This window comes from Pan paniscus, chromosome 5 (genome assembly GCF_029289425.2).
Source record: "Pan paniscus chromosome 5, NHGRI_mPanPan1-v2.0_pri, whole genome shotgun sequence".
NCBI classification, from domain to species: domain Eukaryota; kingdom Metazoa; phylum Chordata; class Mammalia; order Primates; family Hominidae; genus Pan; species Pan paniscus.
In genome coordinates this window covers 75139940-75161975 of record NC_073254.2, presented here as the reverse complement: position 1 = coordinate 75161975, position 22036 = coordinate 75139940, and the positions used below count along the sequence as shown (strand labels likewise).

The 22036-nt window shown below is 35.8% G+C and overlaps 1 pseudogene; it reads right to left on the bottom strand.

Moving 5' to 3' along the window:
* LOC117978426 (DNA primase large subunit-like) overlaps window positions 1-17879 on the bottom strand; it is a 281293-nt pseudogene extending 263414 nt beyond the window's left edge.
* Between the last annotated feature and the right edge of the window lie 4157 nt (window positions 17880-22036).

Below are 22036 nucleotides of genomic sequence, written 5' to 3'. Positions count from 1 at the left end.
TTTCCCCAGCACCTTCAGAGGAAGCATGGCCATGCCGACACCTTGATTTCAAACTTCTGCCCAGGGACAAAGAAATTCTTTCAGATAGTATGCTATACAGAAATAAAGCCGGATCCCATGGTAACTATTTTTGCAACCATCAGAAAGCCAGACTGAGGATAAGGCATACACATAAGGGTGAAGACATATTCAGAGAAAGGGATGAAACATTCGGCAAGCTATGTCTGAAGTCCATATTATATCTAGACTTCTCACCTTTATGAGCTAGCAGATTCTATTTATTGGTTAATGTAGCATAGGCTGTTACCTGCAACTAGAAAAGAAAATACTAACGGAGACACTGATCTAGGTAACAGGATGCTTTCTGCTACTAGAGAAAGAGAATTCCACTCAAATATGAGTACCTAAGTTAGTGCCTTTAAAAATTAAAACTTCATTATCCCATGTAATAAAAAGTTTGGTGGTTCCAGAATAGGTTAATTCAGCAACTCAACGACAACAACAAGGACTCAGATTCTTTCCATCTTTCTACATGTCTATGCAGCAAATTGGGTTGTCCCGAAGTTACCTGCCTCATCTCTAGATGGCTGTAGCTGTTCCAGGCATCACATTCAGTTACAACAATATCCAGAGGGGGGAAAAAAGACTACTTCATCCCACATGCCTTTTTTTTAGCAAGAAAAACTTTTTTCAGAAGCCCCCAAAGAACTCATACTTTTTAGCCACAATTACATTGTCACAGGCATAAATTAAAAATTTGTTAAGAAGGAAATGACTGTGATCAGATTAATAGTAGCATTAACATGCCAGAAGTTTTCTGAAATGCATGGTGATATTTTTGGTTGTCATGGAGACTGGGGTCTACCACCAGCATTTAATAGATGACAGCTAAAACTATCCAATATGCTGGAAAATATTTGTCTATTTCACACAAAGAAATGTGGTCTGAAATGTCAACAGAGAGAATATGGGTGAATAAAACTAAGAATAATAAAAGAGCAATGGCCAAACAGTAGACAAGTATCAGTGTCTTCCACAGTGGTGAAAGACACTATTCTTAGCTATAACTAGAATATAATCTAGGGTAGTGACAGACAAGTAAAGAAAAAATTTAAAAGCATCACCTTTCATGAGGATAAAGAAATAACGGGATTAGGAATGGAGAAAGAATATTAACAGTTACTAAATACCTGTTATGCTAGGTGTTCTCATAAATTCCTTCATTTAATAAACACAGAGTTAGTATTTTAGTCTTCCCAAGTGCTGACATAGCTAAATTATACATATTTAGGTAACCCCAGAGAGTCAATAAAAATTTATTTATATCAGAAAATACTACAATTTTTAACTCAGAAGGAAAGCTTGGCATATGCTTACACTATAATCAGTACAGTTTAAAACAGCCATGTCACAAACCTTTGAAGTCTTCTTCTGCATTAGGTACAAAAAAAATATTAAAAACTGACTCAGATTAAGAGACAACAACTGTAACATACGTGTTTTACATATAAAAATGTGTATAGTTTTAAAATATCACCACTTAAGAGTCACACTTCCAACAAACTACTTAAAAATCACTGATCATGTCATTTGTTCAACACAGCTACCTCCAAATTCACCCAGTACGGAGCTACTTATTGCAGCACTAGCATATCACAGTGTTAGTACTTAAGATTTTCTTCTATATTGTCTTCTACTGATACCAAATACTAATTCAGAACAGAAATCTAGGAGTTATATCTACCACAGGCCACACTAATTGTTAAGAGCCATATACGAAGTCTATTTCTAAGGAAAAAAGACATGACCATGAAGAAACCCACAGAGGTTACTCACAAAATTAATCACTCAGCATTGGTATTAGTAGGATCAAGAAAAAAAACTTAAAAACCAACTATGGATAGTAACAAATAAAAACCTAGGAGTTTTGGGATTAATAGTACAACATCATAAGTAATCTGAATATCATTATGAAAACTGAATTAACTTATTTCCTAGAGAAACACAGAATAAAACTACCAGGAGTATATAACTGAAAGTGTGAATATGTCAGATACAGAAATGAAGTAAAATACTTACTGCCAAAGCCTTGGACAGTTTGGCTCTAAATTCATTCAGGATGATTGCCACAATGTCCTTAAGTGGTACGTAAGCAAAGCCACCTTCCAAATAGACTTTCCTTCCTCGAAACAAATCCAGAGCATCAGCAAAAGGGATCTGAATTAAGAGTGAAACAGGCAAAATAAGTCAGCACCTGTCATTAAGAAATCCTCCTAAGTCTTCATATGTATAAAGTATAAACAAAGAAATTCATTAGTCCTAGCAGAGCCAAAAGAATATCAAAATGATTAATTTATCCTCCTTAAAACTCAACAGCATTAGCAAACAGTGGCAGTACAAAAATATGTTCGTTTCAGAGTTGATGTTTTGAAAAATAGTAACACTAAAAGGCCAAGTTGGAATGCTTTCTTTTATTCCTTAACCTCTGAATTTACAAAACATAATCCCCAGGATTTCAAACTCTTAACTCAAGACTTCTACACATGTTGCATTCACCTCACATATCCCACATTGTATTCTGCATCAGAGAGAATCCTAATTTGTAAACAACATATTCAGAGCTGAAAATTACTTGTAAGTAAATTCTAATTTCTTCATGTATGTTTCCATTCTCACTCCAGAGAAATATACTGAGAAAGCTAATCTCAGTGCTAAGAAATGGAAATAATAAGCATTCAGTTTTGCTATTAAAATAAGTATTTGCCCCAAGAATTTATTTTTAAAAATCTTAGATTTTTAAACCCTATGAACAATCTTAAAATTCTAAGAGATGAGCAAAGTATGATATTAGTAAACTGTAAAAATCATTCTTACTCTCCAATAGAATTTTTCTTTTTTAAAAAAATGAGGTTAAAAAATTAGGTGAAAAATGATTCCCAAATTGCCTATTCATTCAAGTTTTAAGGAAGAATTAAATATAAATGCATACAATTTTCTGTATATCCAACGACATCTCACACTATAAACAGATCATGTGCTTTTTAACAACTTTCAATTAATTTACCGATTTCTACAACTACAACACAGTCCCTGCCCTCATGGGCACACACGGAAAGTCAAACAGCCCTACAGGGTAGAATTGTGTGATACTGCACCAAATAGGTAGCTTACATAGGACATATTAGATGAGCAGGTAAGAGGGTTTACTGCAATAATATAGGGAAGAAACATGAGTTCTAGTCCAAGCTCTGATACTGACTAGACTTATTTGGTGAATTTAATGAATGCCTCTAAATCTCAGCAGCCAGATCTGTAAAACTGAGAGAGGGGAGGAAGAGATAGGCTAACTGACCCTTAGGGATTCTTTAGCCATAATATTTCATGATTCCAGCTTATTAAGGTGGTCACAGTGGAAACAAAAATGCCCAAGTAGAAGCAAAAGATGATGTGAAGGCAGAGTAACTGGAAATGTGTGGTGTAAGAGAAATAAATATTGATCGCCACACTCTAAGCTTGAAAGGCTGACTGAATGATGGCCCAACAATCAAAATGAAGAAGCTAGAATGGGGCAGGATTTTAAACTACTGGCACTCACTCATAATAATTAGCACATTCTTTTCAAAGGAAATTGTGGGGTTTCAGTTATCAAATTGTAAAATGAATTTAAACTCTTCCCTCTTCCCCTTCTGGAAGGGTTCATATGAAGTAGTTATCTGAACTGAGTGGGGAGGGGAAACTGAGGTGGCCAAGCACAGGATGATGGAATCTGAGTAGGTTAAGGAGGGCATTCCCATAGGAAAAAACTTAGGCTTACAATGTCAGAGCCCAGTGGAATGACAGAGAGACCATGAGGCGAGACACCACGATGTCAGAGGCCAAGAGAAACGAAGGGGGGCTTCCACGCAAGGCAGCAATCCAAACAGAGTGTTGGGCCAAATGGGTGATGAGGGTTTCCTGGCCCAGTGCAGGGTGTAAGAACCCAAACAATGCAAGGAGGTATTCCATTAGGAAAACAGCCTGTAATGGGAGGTCAGAGCCCAAGCAGAGTTGGGAATGCATCTGTGGAAGGAGACAGCCCAGGAGAGAACATTGGCACACCATTAGTGCAATGAGGACAGTATCTGTGCAGAGGACAGTATCTGTGCAGTAGACAGAGTAGCTGTGGTGATGAGAGGCTATAAAAATGGATTAATTAAATATGTATATAACGCTCAATGCGACATATTTTACAAAACCTAGGAAGTATTTTACATGTTTACATACCTTATAAATGGACTCGAACCCCAACTTAAGTCCACTTAAACTTGGTGATGAGGCAACAATCTCCTGTTCTCAAAGAGTCTTCTCTTCATCACTTATCTAAAGAAACATATTTTAAGCTGTTATAAAAATTTGAAGTCCTCATTCAGTTTCAATAAAATGATTTCCTGTTTTAATGAATACTGTTTACTTTTATTAAAAATTTTAAAACCTTGATATCTCAAATCATTTCTAACATGATATCTAAATCACTATCATTAGTGAAGGCAAAATACAGAAAAAAACCTACATTGAATATTCTTCCAAATTTCAACCCTGCCAATTTCTGAAGGTATACATCAAAAGAACAGTAGCAGACAAAGAGAAAATATTTTAATGAGAAAAAGGAAAAAACTTATCATAAAAACTCAGGTTAACATAGACTAAAAATTAGCATTATCCTAATTTGAGTTATGTTAATATATTAAAATATCCTAATTGAGGTTAGAGTGGTTTGACTATTTCTCAATTTTCTAGCCACATAAGACAATTCCAAATTTAAAACACTAGTTTTTCTAGGAACAACTATAAATTTATTATCTCAGACTGATTATGGCTTTATAAAATATTGATAGATCTGATTAGCACAAGCGTTAAACTTCTATACCAAAACATATATATATTTTTGTAAATGAAGATAAAATATAAGTGACAAACTGAGGGAAATATTTACATCATCTGATATGTGAGTTAGCCTCAGTAAGCCCCTAGTTGGCAGTATGTAAGCTTTCATAACCCAAAAGTAGTAAAACATGAACAGCCAATAGTTATATAAGTAAAAATAATAAATGCTAAATTAAAATAATAATGTGTACTATTTTCCATCTATCAAAATGGTAAAAGTTAAAAAGATTTAGAATACACAGTGTTAGGACAATCTTTGTGTACCATACTTTGATAATACATATCAAATAGCCTTTAAAAACGCAGATTGTAACTATTTTATTTTCAGATTAATCACAAGTAAATAACAGGACAAGCACACCAATAAAAACGTTTCTTTATTACAGTGTTATTTATAATAATAAAGAAAAAAACTAAATGTCCAACATGTATCTAGTTAAACAAACTGCAGTAGAACTTGCTGTTTCAGTAAAACAGGCTATATTATTTAGGTCAACCTCCTAGAGAAAACAAAACAAAACACTGATAAAATTTTAAAAACATCTTTACAGCACAGAAAGTTAATACACAAAGTCAGGCCCACACAAAGTGGGATATCTGACGAGAGACCTTCCTGCTCAAATGATGTAGGATATCAGGGAATCCCAAGCCTTGAACTTGTTTTAAGGCGGTACCTGATTCAAATGCCCAGGCACCTCGCAAAAGCAAACTCAAATCCTCTCTGGAGGAACCTTCACAGTACACCTCAAAGTATTGCTACAAATAAATTTCCAAATACAATGTCAAGCATGTTGTATTTTATAACAAGGTACAGAATAAAACTATACTTCACGAACAAAAGCAACAGAGAAGAATTCACAAAGTTTACAGATAATAACTATGCTACCATGTGTACAGAAATAAAAGACAAGCACAATCTGTATGAAGTGGAAACTATAAAAAGTGATTTTCTTTTTAAAAGCAAAAGGCTGGGCACGGTGGCTCACGTCTATAATCCCAGCACTTTTGGAGGCCAAGGCGGCAGTATCACTTGAGTCCAGGAGTTTGAGCCCAGCCTGGGCAACACGGTGAGACCCCATCTCTACAAAAAAAATAATAATAATAATAAAACATTAGCCAGGTATGGTGGTATACACTTGTTATCTCAGCTACTTGGGAGGCTAAGGTGGGAGGATTGCTTGAGCCCAGGAGTTAGAGGCTGCAGTAAGCCATGATCACATTACTGCACTCCAGTCTGGGTGACACAGCAAACCCTTATCAAAAAAAACAAAAAAAAGAAGAAGAAGAAGAAAAAGCTTTCTGATGTGCTGTTTTACATCACTGAATGGAACCTGGGTTTTCATTAAAAAGGTTCCAAACACACAGTTTGTAGAATCTAAGAAATGACATTTCTGAGCCCATTGAGCCCTTACAGGAACATACAAACATCCAGCCCTAAGACCTAAAATCAAGCAGCGTGCACAAAACCTTTGTGATGTGTTGTTTTATATCAATAAATGAAACCTGTGTTTTATTAAACAGGTTCCAAACACACGTTTAGATGAATGTAAGAAATGACATTTCAGAGATGATTAGGCCTATATAAGGAAAAAAAGGGAAAAGAAAAAAAATTTCTAGAAATAGACAAAAAAATTTAGGCACAGAAATTTAAAACTCAATGGAGTCAGGAAGAAACCCCTGAAATTCCTGTAGCTGTGAACAATTACTTGAGCATGAACCAGAACCTTATCAGCCTTCATATGGATCTACAACCCATTTTCAACTTATCTAGTGGTTCTGAGATCTCAGATCCCAGATTTAAATTAAAATTGTCCTGGATCAGCAATGACTCCAGGCCAATGAAAAAAAAAAAAAAAAAACAACAAATGAAAACCCTTCTAGAAAGATATAATCCTCCTAAGCTTCAATATAGTCCACAAATAACTTTCGAAACACAATCTCCAGCATACAACAGTAACAAAGCACACCAGGAAATGAGACTCCATGAATAAAAACAATATAGGTAAGAACAAAAAAGTATCAAGATTGAAAAAGAAGAACTGAAACTCTATTTGCAGATTATATGATTTAGTATACTTAGAAAATCCAGAAGAATCCACTATAAATTATTAAAACTATTGGCCTAATTGAGTCAGATTTCTGGATTCAAATATAGAAAAACTGGCAGGGTGCGGTGACTCACACCTGTAATCCCAGCACTTCAGGAGGCTGAGGCTGGTGGATCATGAGGTCAGGAGTTTGACACCACCCTGGCCAACATGGTGAAACCCCATCTCTACTAAAGATACCAAAAAAAAAAAAATTAGCTGGGCATGGTGGTGCATGCCTGTAATCCCAGCTACTCAGGAGGGTGGGGAAGAAGAATTGCTTGAACCTGGAAGGTGGAGGTTGCGGTGAGCCAAGATTGTGCCACTGCACTCCAGCCTGGGTGACAAGGTGAGACTCGGTCTCAAAAAATAAAAAATAGAAATAAAAAAATATAGAAAAACTAATTGTATTTCTATATGCCAGCAACAAAATTCAGTAAGGGAATTTTTTAAGCTACAATTTACAACAGAATTAAAACTATCAAGGATTTAGGAATAAATCTAACAAAATATGTGCAAGGCCTTCACCAACAAAAATATAAAATCTTAGAGAAACTGGAGAAAAATTAATTAACAGAGATACCCTAAACATCAACCAGAAAACTTAATATTGTAAATGTTTTAAATCTCTTCAAATTAACCTATAGATTCAATACAATCCCAAACAAAATCATAATAGCTTTTGTGTATGCCTCTGTGTGTGGACGTTCTGGTTCTAAAATGTACATGAACATGCAAAGGGCCAAGAACAGCCAGAACAGAAATAACAACAAAAAAAGAGTCAATCCAATAGAAACATTAGCAAAAGACATTAACAGGCACAAGCGAGAAAACTCAAAGAGCCAAAAAATGTATTAAAAGATGCTCAACCTCCTTAGTCATCAGGGTTTGAAACCATAATGGAAACCTCAATGACATACCACTACATGGCAATTAGAATGGTTAAAATATACAAATGGTCAGGCATGGGAGTTGGCATCTGTAATCCCAGCTACTTGGGAGGCTGAGGTGGTTGGATCGCTTGAGGCCAGGAGTTTGAGACTAGCCTGGGCGACTAAGAGAAACCCCCATCTCTAACAGGGTCTTGTTTGTTCACCCAGGCTGGAATGCAATGGTATGATCACGGCTCACTGAGTAATTGAACTTTCTGAGTAATTGGGACTACAGGCACAAACCACCATGCCCAGCTAATTATTCTTAAATTTTTTTAATATTATATTTTTTCTTATAGAGATGGGATCTCCCTATGTTGCTCAGGCTGGTCTCGAACTCCTGGGCTCAAGGGATCCTACTCCCTTGCCCTCTCAAAGTGTTAGAATTACAGATGTGAGCCACCATGGCTGGCCATTTTTTAAATTTTTTATAGAGACACGGTCTTACTATGTTACCCAGGCTAGTCTCAAATCCCTAGAATCAAGTGATTCTCCCACCTTGGCCTCCCAATAGGCTAAGATTACAGGCATAAACCATTATGCCCAACCTAAAAAAAATTTTTTTTAATTAGCTGGGTGTGATGGTGCGTACCTAGTAGTCCCAGCTGAGATAGGACTACAGACACACACCATTACACACAGCTAATTCAAAAAAAAAAAAAAAAAAAAGGCTGAGGCGGGAAGATCTCTTGAGCCCAGGAGTTTAAGGCTACAGTGAACTATGATCACACCACTACCCTCTAGACTGGGCAACAGAGAAAGGGTCAGCATCATCCTTATACCAAAATCTGGCAGAGATACAACAAAAAAAAGAAAACATCAGGCCAATATCCTTGATGAACACTGATGCAAAAATCCTCAACAAAATACTTCTAAACCGAATCCAGCAGCACATCAAAAAGCTTATCCACCACGATCAACTTGGCTTCATCTCCAGGATGCAAGGTTGGTTCAACATACACAAATCAATAAATGTGATTCATCACATAAACAGAACTAAAGATAAAAACCACATGATTATCTCAATAGATGCAGAAAAAGCCTTCAATAAAATTCAACATCCCTTCATGTTAAAAACTCTCAATAAACTGGGTGTTGAAGGAACATACCTCAAAATAATAAGAGCCATATATGACAAACCCACAGCCAATATCATATTGAATGGGCAAAAGCTGGAAACATTCCCCCTGAAAACCCGCACAAGACAAGTTTGCCCTTTCTCACCACCCCTATTCAACATAGTCTTGAAAGTTCCTGCTAAGGCAATCAGGCAAGAGAAAAAAATAAAGAGTATTCAAATAGGAGGAGAGAAAGTCAAACTATCTTTGTTTACAGATGACATAATCCTATATCTAGAAAACCCCATTGTCTCAGCCCAAAAGCTTCTTAAGCTAATAAGCAACTTCAGCAAAGTCTCAAGATAGTAAACTAACATGCAAAAATCACTAGCATTCCAGCTGAGTGAGGTGGCTCATACCTGTAATACCAGCAATTTGGGAGGCTGAGGCAGGTGAACCACCTCAGGTCAGGAGTTCATGACTGCCCAACACGGTGAAACCCCGTCTCTGCTAAAAATACAAAAATTAGCCGGACATGGTGGCCCACACCTGTAATCCCAGCTACTCAGTGGGCTGAGGCAGGAAGATCCCTTGAACCTGGGAGGTGGATATTGTAGTGAGCTGAGATCGCGCCACTGCAGTCCAGCCTGGGCGACAGAGCAAGACTCTGTCTCAAAAAATAAATAAATTAATTAATTAATAAATAAATAGCATTCCTATACACCAACAATAGCCAAGCCAACAGCCAAATCAAGAAGGCAATCCCATTTACAATTGCCACAAAAAGAATAAAATTCCTAGGAATACAGCTAACAAAGGAAGTAAAGGACCTCTTCAAGGAGAACTACAAACCACTGTTCAAAGAAATCAGAGATAACACAAACAAATGGAAAAATATTCCATGCTCATGGATAGAAAGAATCAGTATCACGAAAATGTCCATACTGTCTGATGCAATTTATAGATTCAATGCTAATCCCATCAGACTACCACTGACATTCTTCACAGAATTTTTTTAAAACTATTTTAAAATTCATATGGAACCAAAAAGGAGCCCAAATAACCAAGACAACCCTAAGCAAAAAGAACAAAGCTGGTGGCATCACACTACCCTATTTTGAACTATACTATAGGGCTACAGTAACCAAAAGAGCATGGCACTGGTATAAAAACGGGCACATAGACCAATGGAACAGATTAGAGAAACCAGAAGTAAGACTGCATGCCTACAACACTTGATCATCAACAAACCTAACAAAAACAAGCAACAGGGAAAGATTCCCCTATATAATAAATGGTGCTGTGAGAACTGGCTAGCCATACATAGAAAATTGAAACTGGACCCCTTCCTTATACTATATACAAAAATCAACTCAAGATGGATTAAATACTTAAATGTAAAACCTAAAACTATGAAAACCCCAGAATTGGCATTACCAATCAGGACATAAGCACAGGCAAAGATTTCATGATGAAAACACCAAAAACAATTGAAACAAAAGCAAAAATTGACACATGGGATCCAATTAAATTAAAGAGCTTCTGCACAGCAAAATAAACTATCAACAGAGTAAACAGACAATCTAAAGATTGGGAGAAAATTTTTGCAATCTATACATCTGACAAAAGTCTAATATCCAGTATCTATAAGGAACTCAAATTTACAAGAAAAAAAAAACATTAAAAAGTGGGCAAAGGACACGAACAGACCCTTCTCAAAAGAAGACATACATGCAGCCAACAAACATATGAAAAAAAAAAACTCAATGTCAGTGATCATTTGACAAATGCAAATCAAAACCACAATGAGGTACCATCTCACACCAGTCAGAATGGCTACTACTAAAAAATCAAAAAACAACAGATGCTGGCAAGGTTGTGGAGAAAAAGGAATGCTTTTACACTGCTGGTGGAAGAGTAAATTAGTTCAACCATTGTGGAAGACAGTGTGGGGATTCCTCAAAGACCTAGAGGCAGAAATACCATTGGAGCCAGCAATCCCATTACCGGGTATATACCCAAAGGAATATAAATCATTTTATTATTTTATTATAAAGATACATGCACACATATGTTCACTGCAGCACTATTCACAATAGCAAAGACATGGAATCAACCCAAATGCCCATTAATGATAGACTGGATAAAGAAAATGTGGTACATATACACCACGGAATACTATGCAGCCTTAAGAAGGAATGAGCTCATGTCCTTTGCGGGGACATGGATGGAGCTAGAGGCCATTATCCTTAACAAACTAACACAGCAACAGAAAACCAAATACCACATGTTCTCATTTATAAGTGGGAGCTGAATGATAAAAACACATGGACACTTGGTGGAGAAAAACACACACTGGGCCTTTTGGAGGGTGGGAGGTGAGAGGAGGGAGCGCATCAGATGCTGGGCTTAATACCTCACTCACCATTTATTATATGAAAGTTGAAATACAGCAGAGGATGAAGTTTAGGTGTGTCAATCTAGTAGATTATTCAAAAGTTGATGATGACTGAAATCCATGTGTACTATCTACTAGTTACTATGCTATTTTACTTATACTATCTCACTTAATCCTACTAATAACCCTATAAGCTGGATATTATCTTAGTTTTATAGCTAATTAATATGAGTAGAAACCAAACTGGATTTCCAACCAAAGTCTATCCAATGCTAAGGTCCACTAGGCCATGTGGTCTCCAAACAAATAAACAGATACTACTTTGCAGGAAAGCTAAACAAACATGTAACATTAAAAGCAATGGAAGACAAATTCATCAACTGGAAATTTTCACCTCAATTCCTCTTTGGTGATGGACAAGATAAAGATACAGAAACTAAAAATGTAATACAACTAGATGCCCTGAGAAGTTTCATAGGTAAAAATTTTAAAGGGCCAGAGCACAAATTACAGATAATCAACACTCATTGTAGAGTATGTAAATAGAGGTTTAGCAATAGCAAATATTTCCCTAAGAGCTAAAGCCAGATTATTTTGCTTTAGTATTTGCTATGTTTACATATATCTCTGTTGACAGTAACTTCTCTACTTAATTGACTATTTACCTTTCACTTTGCATTCCATAAGGGAAATTCTCTGAAACTCAAATAGGCAACCAGACACACAATGCAGAAAATATCTGAGAGGAAGTAGCTATTTTAAGTTTTAGAGCCAAGCTATAATTCTCAAACAGCAATTAATGAAGGAAGAAACTGATTGGGGAGATAGGGTGAAAGGAGAAGAAATCTTCATGTCTTCACAATGCTCTTTCATTGCTTTTTAAGTAAGCATCCAATCTAAATATAAAAATATATTTCAAATTTTCCCAGTAAACATTTATCTGAAATTAAATGAAATTTTAATATACATCTATGTGTTCCCCACCATTAATAAGAATAATTATAATTGATTACATGTATTGTTTGTTGCCCAAATAAATCCTGCCTAGATCTGGCAAAACTGAAATTGAAGCCAAATGTGTTAACCTGTCATGATCCTTTTATAATCACCTTTTACCCAGCAATAAAGAAACTAGTCTTTGAACATACACGTTTGTCCTAATATTGTTTTAGGTTCTAACTAAACAAATCCCACATTAATAACTAAGTACCACTAATACTTCACCTAGTATAATATAGTATCTCACCTTTCCCTAAATTCAAGTATTTGTATTACTGATACCACAGTTATTTCTAACTTGGTAAGCAATTAACTACTTACCAAGTAAATGTCAGGGAAGCACACATCAGTTCAACTGCCACACAACAGAATACTTTAGCTACAAGAGACTTTACTTCTCCAAATAGTCTTCTGCCTTGGAAATATACAAGATATAATTTTGACAAAAAAAAAATAACCTCAAGAACTTAAATAAAAATTAGAGTTTAATGCAATATTTCTTCTCATTGAAATCTACCCCCACCCAAAGAAGAATAAAAGCTATCTAGTCTTGCTCAGATTAGAAGTTATAGATAAAATTCTGGGCTGGGCGCAGTGACTCATGCCTGAAATCCCAGCACTTTGGGAGGCTGAGGTGGGCAGATCACCTGAGGTCAGGAGTTTGAGCCCAGCCTGGCCGACATAGTGAAACCCCACCTTTACTAAAAATACAAAAATTAGCTGGGCATGGTGGCCCACGCCTGTAATCCCAGCTACTCAGGAGGCTGAGGCATAAAAATAGCTTGAACCAAGGAGGCAGGCAAAGGTTGCAGTGAGCTGAGATCGCACCACTGCACTCCAGCGTGTGTGGCAGGGTGAGACTCCATCTCAAAAAAAAAAAAAAAAAAAAGTTATAGATAGAATTCTAAGGAATTCAATGTGTTTCTAAACTTTTCACCCAAAGTAAGCAAACACACTCTAAATCATGCACATTCGATCTAAATTTCATGTCACTTCCTGTTTCATGGCCTATGAGTAAATATTCTGGTTTTCTTTGATGAATTAAAAAATACATCCATTTGTCAAACAAATTCTAAATCTTCATTTATCTATTTAGTTATAACCAAAATGGAAATGGAAAATACAAGACAATTCTCACTGAAAAATGTAGGATGACTGTCTGAAACTTTACTATTAAATAATTAGTATAAACTGATATTAACTTCATTATTTCGAAATCCTAAAATAATCCTGAATATTCTCTTTACTCTTGCTTTCTCCTTAAAAACTATTGGACAAAATGTAAGGATATTTCATTTATTTAGGTTCTCCTAAATGAGATTACCTGCTGCATACCTAAAAAAAATACTCATTCTCTGAAAGAGCAAGACAAGATTAAATGGCTTCCTACTTCTACTAACAAAGAATACAAGTAAAAACAGATAGAGTGGAACAATTATAAAAGCAGAGTAAAGTAGTAGAGAGAATAGTTTTCAAATTCATAGAAACCTGTCTTTGAATCTTAAACAGGTTAGTTAACCTCTTTACACCTTAGTTTCTTCAGGGATAAAATGAAGAAAATCATACCTATCTCATGTAGCTTTTCTTGGGATTAAATAAAGTACGTGAAGTGTGTACAATAGGCCTAACATACAGCACACCCTTAGTACATGGTAGACACTTGTTACTACCTGTAATTTACATTTTGATTAGTTTCTATATTTCAGGCTTTTTCCTCAAGTAATAAAATGAAATGTTTACTGCAACTAATGCAGTTTCTATAAACTTGTCATTTCATTAAACTAGCACAGGTCTTGGTGTATAGGGGAATTCAAAATAACTGATAAAAGCCAGCTAGGTTATCACTGCAACATCTTATAATCAAGGTGTAGTATGCTTCACAAAGTAAACATCCTCCTAAAAAGAGGTGTATAAACAAATGTCTCAACATGAAACACACATTTTTTGAGTGACTTACATTACTATTTTAGAGATGCTCAACCTTCACTCTGATTAATGTTCAATCAATAGAGATTCTGAACATTCTAGCTTTGAAGTTCTGCTCTTGCCACTACTACTCATAATTCCCCACATCTCAATCCCTATTATTCATATCCACCCACTCAACAGTCAGTACCTGAATGTTTCAAATGGTAGCACATGGTATAATGGTATAATTTTTTATCAAGTAAAAATTACACTGGGTTTTAACTGTTTTGGCAAAGTTACATTTCCATATTCCAAAATTATGTTGTTTTATATGCTGCCTTGCTAATAGAATTAAGGATTTTGGCTGTGTGTCTTTTCCTTTTTTATATTCTTCATCAAACCAGGAACTGAGAGAGGCAATTTCACTCTGTTGAAATCCTGAAAGCAGATTAAGGAGCAGCTCTAGAGAGGCAAATACTCTACACAGTAAATAGAAGGGTAATGGATGTCTGTGTAGACTGTATCGCTATTCACCCTGTACTGAGTCCCTCACTGAGGGAGAATTATACACCCCCTACCTGCTGAACTAAAGCGTAGCCAAGTGACTTGCTTTGGCCAGTGAAATGTGAGTGGAAGTGATGTGTGTTATTCCTAAGCAAAAGCTTTATGAGCATGTAGTTTACCCAGGGATCTCCTCCTTTTGCCGCAGCAACTGGTGAAGTTCCGGTATACAGAGCCTACTCGATCCGCCTGAGTCCAGGGACAAAATGACACACAGCAGGGTTGTAGCTGACCCATGAAGACATAGAATATGAACAAGGAACAAACCTTTCTATAAGTCACTGAGGTTTGGGGGTCGTTACCAATGCATAACCTAAACTGACTGGAATAGTGACCTTCATCTTTGCATCACACATTGTCATCAATAAAGTTTTTTCAGCACATACTTCCAATATATGTATATTTATTTATAAATTATATGCATGTATTACTGTACATTCTGCACTTAAAACATGCCATACCCACCCCCAAAATGTGGAACGGATGAGACTAAAAATATATGTTGTATTATTTATTTCTTTCCCACATTCCCAAATGATCATCTCGGGGATGCCATGTTGGAACCACTAGTCTAGTACACTGGCCTCAAAAGTAAAGATATAAATAAGGCTTCTCAGAGATTTAAGCTTCTATAAGCTTCCAATCAACAATACTCAATCACGTTTATAAATAGTTTGGATAGTTTTCTATTTGAATCTACAGAGCTCTCTTAGACCCTGCTCATTAAGTAAGTATGTACATTACTTGCCAGTGAAGCTTTTTAAAATTACAGATTCCTTGTGTCACCCAGACCTACAGATTGAAGCCCTGAGGTGTATTTTTTTTTTAAGGTCCATTAGTGGTTCGACATACATCACTGGTCTAAACAGCATATCCCAGGAAAAGAATCCGCTTTTCTAAAATAAGCGTATGAGATATATATATATATATATATATATATATATATATATATATATATAATAAAACAATTAGGAATCATTTCATTTATAAAGAAATTAAAACTTTGTGAATAGATCAAATGCTGAAAGCAAATATCATACTTTTTAATACTGTTATTATCATTTCAAATAAATATAGGTTCTATATTGGTAGCAAATACTGTGATTATAAAGGGCAATTTGTTTCCCAAATGCACTGTGATGTAATCATCAATCTGGAGTACATGGGGATTAAAGATGGCTGCAAAGTCTTTGACACATTCTCTGTTGAGAGCTAAGATCTATTTGCCCTCCCCTTGAATCTGGCCTGGCCTGTGACTACTTTGACAGGAACGAGTGATGCCCTGCCAGGCCCAGGCCTATTTTTTGAGAGGACTGGCAGATTCTGCCTTGTTCTCTTGGAGTCCTAGATCACGAAGTAAGAAGTCCAACCACCTCGTTTGAGGGATCACATGGAAAGGCTTCCAGCAGAGTCCAGCCTTTTAGAAGTCCTCACACATGCACAAGCATGTGAGTAAAGCTGTCTTAGACATCCTAGACCTAGAAACCCCATATATAATATTATGTGGAACAGAACAATTGCCCTGTAAGCCCAATCTGAATCCCTAACCCTCAAAAGTGTGAGATATAATAAGATGGGTATTAAGTTTTAGAATTAAGTTTTGATTTTAAGTTTTAATGTTAGGTTTTGTAATTGTTGTTTTAGGTTTGGAGGTATTTCTGACACAGTGATAAATAACCCAAATATTTATCAACCTAAAATAAGTTAGTTTTAAACATTTTTTTCTATCTGTAATCCAATTCTTACAACGTACTTTCTTCATTTAAATGTATAAAGGAGAGCCATGTAATAGGAAAAAACTTCAATTGGAAAATCTTTAACAAAGAGACAAAAATAGAAAATAAAAAAGGAAATAATTACCACTCTGTGGTTGAATTAATTAACAAAAATTGATAGGATAGTATGGTACTTCACTCACAAATTTTTTTGTCATTTATAATCATCCAAAACATTGAAAGTTAGAAAATGAATAATTTAATATCCTGACATTCTAATTAGTATGTTGATGTCTCAGTAATACTGTCAAGCTAATCAATATAAAAATCAATTTTCTGGTTACTTCATTACTGTTTCTTTTTTAATAGCATAGGCACATTTTGAATATAGTAAAATTAACACTAAAAAGGAAAGATTATTTACTTATACTAAAGCATATTTCTTCTCTTCTACAAGAAAACAAATATTTTTGAAAAAAAATAGGTAATTTAATCAAGACCTCTACCTCCTTGCTATCTCATGAGAACACCGTGCTAGCGTAAATTAACATAACCTTATTCCCTCCTTTTTCCTCCACCCTAGCCAGCTGCTCCCCACTTACAGATTATTGCTCTCCACGTTTCAATGCCTCAAGTTCATCATATCCTTCTGGCACCTCATTATGGTGACCAACCATCCCAGTTTGTCCAGGAATGAGAGGTTTCTAAGGATGTGGGACTTTCAGTACTAAAACTGGAACAGGCACGGTCCAAATCCAAATCTTGTCGACATCATAACATCCACCTTCTTGCCACTGTCCAAATGGACTGCTACACCCATATGGATTATCCAGTCAACACTAGTTTCACACAGTTGCCGGCGTCCTCTGACCCACTCACACTCCACTTCTGCAGCCCACTCCCACGATCACAGCACAATTCACAAGCAATGCATCACCCCTACCCTCACACATTTTCCCCAACCACATCTCCATGTCTTTCCTGCTCACTTACTCCATTATCCCCACTACACAGGCTCTTTGTGTCCCTCAAAGTTCCTTTTTATCCCAGGCCTTTAAACTCTTTCTAGTTTCAATTTTCTTCCCCTAAAATACTTTGCCCTCCAATTATACCAACCTATCTGCACTTCCTATAGCGCACCATGTCTTTCTTTCACTTCTATGACTTAACGCATATTTACCACATCTGAAATGTCTTTCTATACCCTGTGTTTCTACTGGCAAATTTCTATGCAACCAACACGTTACCTCTGCAAAGTTGCACCAGATTTCCTCAGGCATAGTTACTCCCACATCCATGCTGGTACATACCTGTCTGCTTGAAGATACAGTTTTTTTATATTATTTATGTACAATACTAGAAGCATTTATATCTCTCTCACTAACATATGAACCTAAGCATGGGTAAATATGTCATAACGATTATATTCCCTAGGCACAGGTAAATATGTCATAACGATTACATTCTCAGTTTTTTTTTTTTTTTTTTTTTTCTGAGATATGGTCTCACTCTGTTGCTCAGGCTGGAACAGCTCACTACAGCCTTGATCTCCCAAGCTCAAGCAATTCTACGGCCTCAGCCTCCCAAATAGCCTGGGATTACAGGCGTGCTAACGCGCCACCATGCCCAGCTGATTTTTAATTTTCTGTAGAGACTGGGTCTCATTATGTTACCCAGGCTGGTCTCAAACCCCTTAGCTCAAACAATCCTCCTGCCTTGGCCTCCCAAAGTGCTGGGATCACAGGCGCGAGCTACCACACACAGCCTATATTCCCAGTTCTTACCACAATACCTGATGAAATGTTTACTGACTGAAATATACAAACTCTGGAAAGTGACAATATTCAAACTGAAGAAATACAGAAAAGCTTAGAATAAGAGAAAAATAAATATTCTGTGTGAAACCCCAAAAGACTAAAAATTATTAATGATAGGATGTAATAAAATAAATTCATCAAAAGATAAAAAACAGATTAATTCACGAAAAGGCACAAAAATTCATACACACAAAATAATGTTCAATTCTGCTAATAATTAAAGAACAGTTAAGAAGTTGCTAGACCAACAAGCAGTAATAAGGCAGTCCTAGAATTGGCACTGTGACAGAGATAGAGGGAAAACATGCAATTAAGAAAGATAGAAAGGAAATACCAAGAAGTTATGACAGAATCATGCCTGAGTGAATGTAACAGCAGTGCCTTTAATAAAAATCATCTTTCCTGACAGTTTCTCCAGATGAGCACAACAAATTAAAGAAATAATAGTTAAACAAATTAAAGAAATAATACTTCTCTATTAATTTGATATAATAATTTAAGAAGCTATTTTAACTTAAATTTTTAAAAAATCTTTATAATTCTTTAGACCATCACCTCTCCAGCCCAGTAAGCTGTCTTGACTTGATGCTCAGCATATGTTAAGGGGAGAGGGGAACAATTTGCAACATCACCAACAGCACAGCAGCAGATGGGCTCCGTGCTATTATCAGTTTCTGATTTCTTAAGTTATTCAGATCTACATCTCACTGAAAACAACAAAAATGATGGACAAAACACTTAAAAATATTAGCTTAGCAGCATTTTAAAAATGCTGTTAAACTAATATTTAGTTTAAAAGGGAACTTGCTGGCCAAATTTTGAGGCAAACCCAGGAGAACTAACGCCATTTTTGCTCTGAGGACATTAGTAAATGCCATCTCCTCATACTTCAGATCTTCAGTCTCAAGGGGCAAGGTAGCAAAAGACAAGGATTAGGGCCTGCCAAGCAGAAGACTCTTGCAAGAGGCCCTCCCTATATTAAACTGGAGACCCAAACGATAACATCTTCCGAGAAAGAGTGAACTAGAATTGACCCACCATCTCTCTCCTAACCACATAAGAATGAAGGGCAAGCTGACTTGTCACTGAGCAAAGCAGGAAAAGAAAAAAGTAGAAAAATGAAGTTTTTGAGAAGCTGTGGCCACCCAAAGTATATATGGTGTGGATGGGCCAGAGACACAATCCTAAATGCGGTTTAAAAAGTGTCCTTGACTTAATACCTGACATAATACCCCTAAAGTAATACTCCCAGAAACCTGGCAAAAGCAAACACAGTACCTCTCAGAGGAGAGCACATTCACCCTGAAAATGTCCTGAAAAAAGGCTGTGGGAGGGTAATAACCAGTTAAAGATAACCAACCACGCAAGGAAATAAGGCAACATGGGAGAAAGACAATCACAAACCATAGCAGGAACAAACCACACAGATTTTAACTCTTAGAATTATCAGACAGATTAAAAAGCAACCTACAACAAATTTGAAAAAGAAAAGCAAATATTAAAATATCTGCAAGGAATAGGAATCCATAAAAAGTAACATAGCAGATGTGGAAAAAAAAAACAAATAAATTACAGTAGCCAAAATTTAAAATTCAATGGGAGTAGAACAGACAAAACAGAATAGAGAAATAACAAACTGGGAAATAGTTCAGAAAAAATAATCTGTAACTCAGCAGAGAAAGAACAAAAAGAAGGAAGACACAACCTGAGGATGAAAAGTGAATGACTCAGAAGACCTAAAATACAGCTGACTAACACACCAGACAGAGAGGAGAAAGAACAGGTAGAGGGAAGTTTAAAAGCAATAATGGCTGAGAATTTTCCAGAATTAATACAAGACACCAATCTACAAATTCAAGAATGCTGGTGAAACTCAAGCAGGATAAATAAAAAGAATTCTACTCCTAGACAAACAGAATATTTAAATCAAACAAAAGTAAATTAAATAGAATATCTTAAAAGGAGACTAAGAGCAGGGTGGCTATCTTACCTTCAAATGAGCTACAGTTAGACTAACAGCTGATTTCCCCACAGCAAGAGGAGAAGCCAGAAGACAACAGAGTGATATATCTTAATGTGCTAAAAGAAAGTACATGCCAACCTAGAATTCTACATCCAGCAAAAATGTCTTCCAATAAAGGAGACAATCTCTTATTTCTTCTTTGGATGAAAAGGTATAGTATATAGTAATAAAACATAAAAAACACATTTCACTTGAAACTAATGCAAGATGAAGACAGACATGTATGGAAACATGAACATTTAATGTTTTCTTGTATGTCTCCTTTATACTTATAAACATATGATTTTTTATTACTAATTGCTTACATATATAATTGTGTCATGGTTCTTCAGTAGATGAGTAGACCCAAGGGTGATGGACCATTTCTATGTTTTCTTGGGTCTCCCCTCTACACACTCTCACCCATACTTTGCCCAGTTTGGGAAATATTAACTACTGAGATGGTCAATAGTTCATGACTGAACTCCTAAGATCATAATTCACTTTTACCCAAATGTAGTTGAAATTTTATTTCAATAATTTAACATTAAATATTAGATTAACAAACTTTCTGATCTTATATTACTAAACCTTACAAACAGTAAATATTTAATGAATGATAAGCAAAACTTGAATAAGAGTAAGTATGCTTTCACAAGTGAAATTTGTACCCACCACCACCCCAGTTTCCCTATGAGCTAAGTTAAACTGATCAAGTCTTTGAAATTTGCAACCATTTCTTTAATTCCAAACTATTTATTTCAAGCACCCAGTTAATTGGCAGAATGCCTATTTTTTCACACAGCTTTCTCTTACTGAGCTTCAAATTTTCTTCTTTATGACATCTCCCTTATGTTATCTTCTGCAATAACCTTTTGGTGCACAATTAAAGGCCTCTCAAACTCAATCTTCTTTGAGGCTCCAACTGGCAAATGTTTTCCAAAAAAAAAAAAGGAAGTAATTTCCCTTTCCCATTTTTACAATGTAGCCCAGTAGAAAACTGTTGAACTTAACTTGGTTCTACATTTCTAAACCATGCAGTATCTCGGACATTTTCAAGATCATTGAAAGAGAGGCAGCCAGATTCTGATTCATGAAAGATATAATGATAACCGAAGTCTTCCAAGTCAAGCAGCTAACAGTAGCATAGTACAAAAAAAAAATGTGGCTTTCCTTAGCTGGAGAGGAAAGGGAGAAACTTGCTTCGAGTCAACATGAACCACTGATGCAGCCACGTTTATTCAAGCAATAAGAGTAAGGAAAAATAAATTCCAAAAAATAAATTGATTTGTAGCAATTTTCTCTTATAGACCATAGGAAATCAAATCTTTGGCAATTAAGTTTTAATAAGTCAGGTGTTACTAAATTTATATTTCTATCATATATTTCAAATTCATATGGATGGTAGAATACCAGCTATTTTTTTACCTGGTGTGAAGAGAAGGGAGGTGTTTATTCTAAAAGATGCTCAAATATATATATTTGTAACTGAAAATATTAGAAGTCAGCTCTATGGCTTTGACAAAGGTGTCCTATTTGTTGACCCAATTCAATATTTTTAGTTCCTCAGAAAATTATTCAGACATTTAAAGTTGCAGTTGGCACATGATATTCCATCCATTGGAGTATTTCTGCT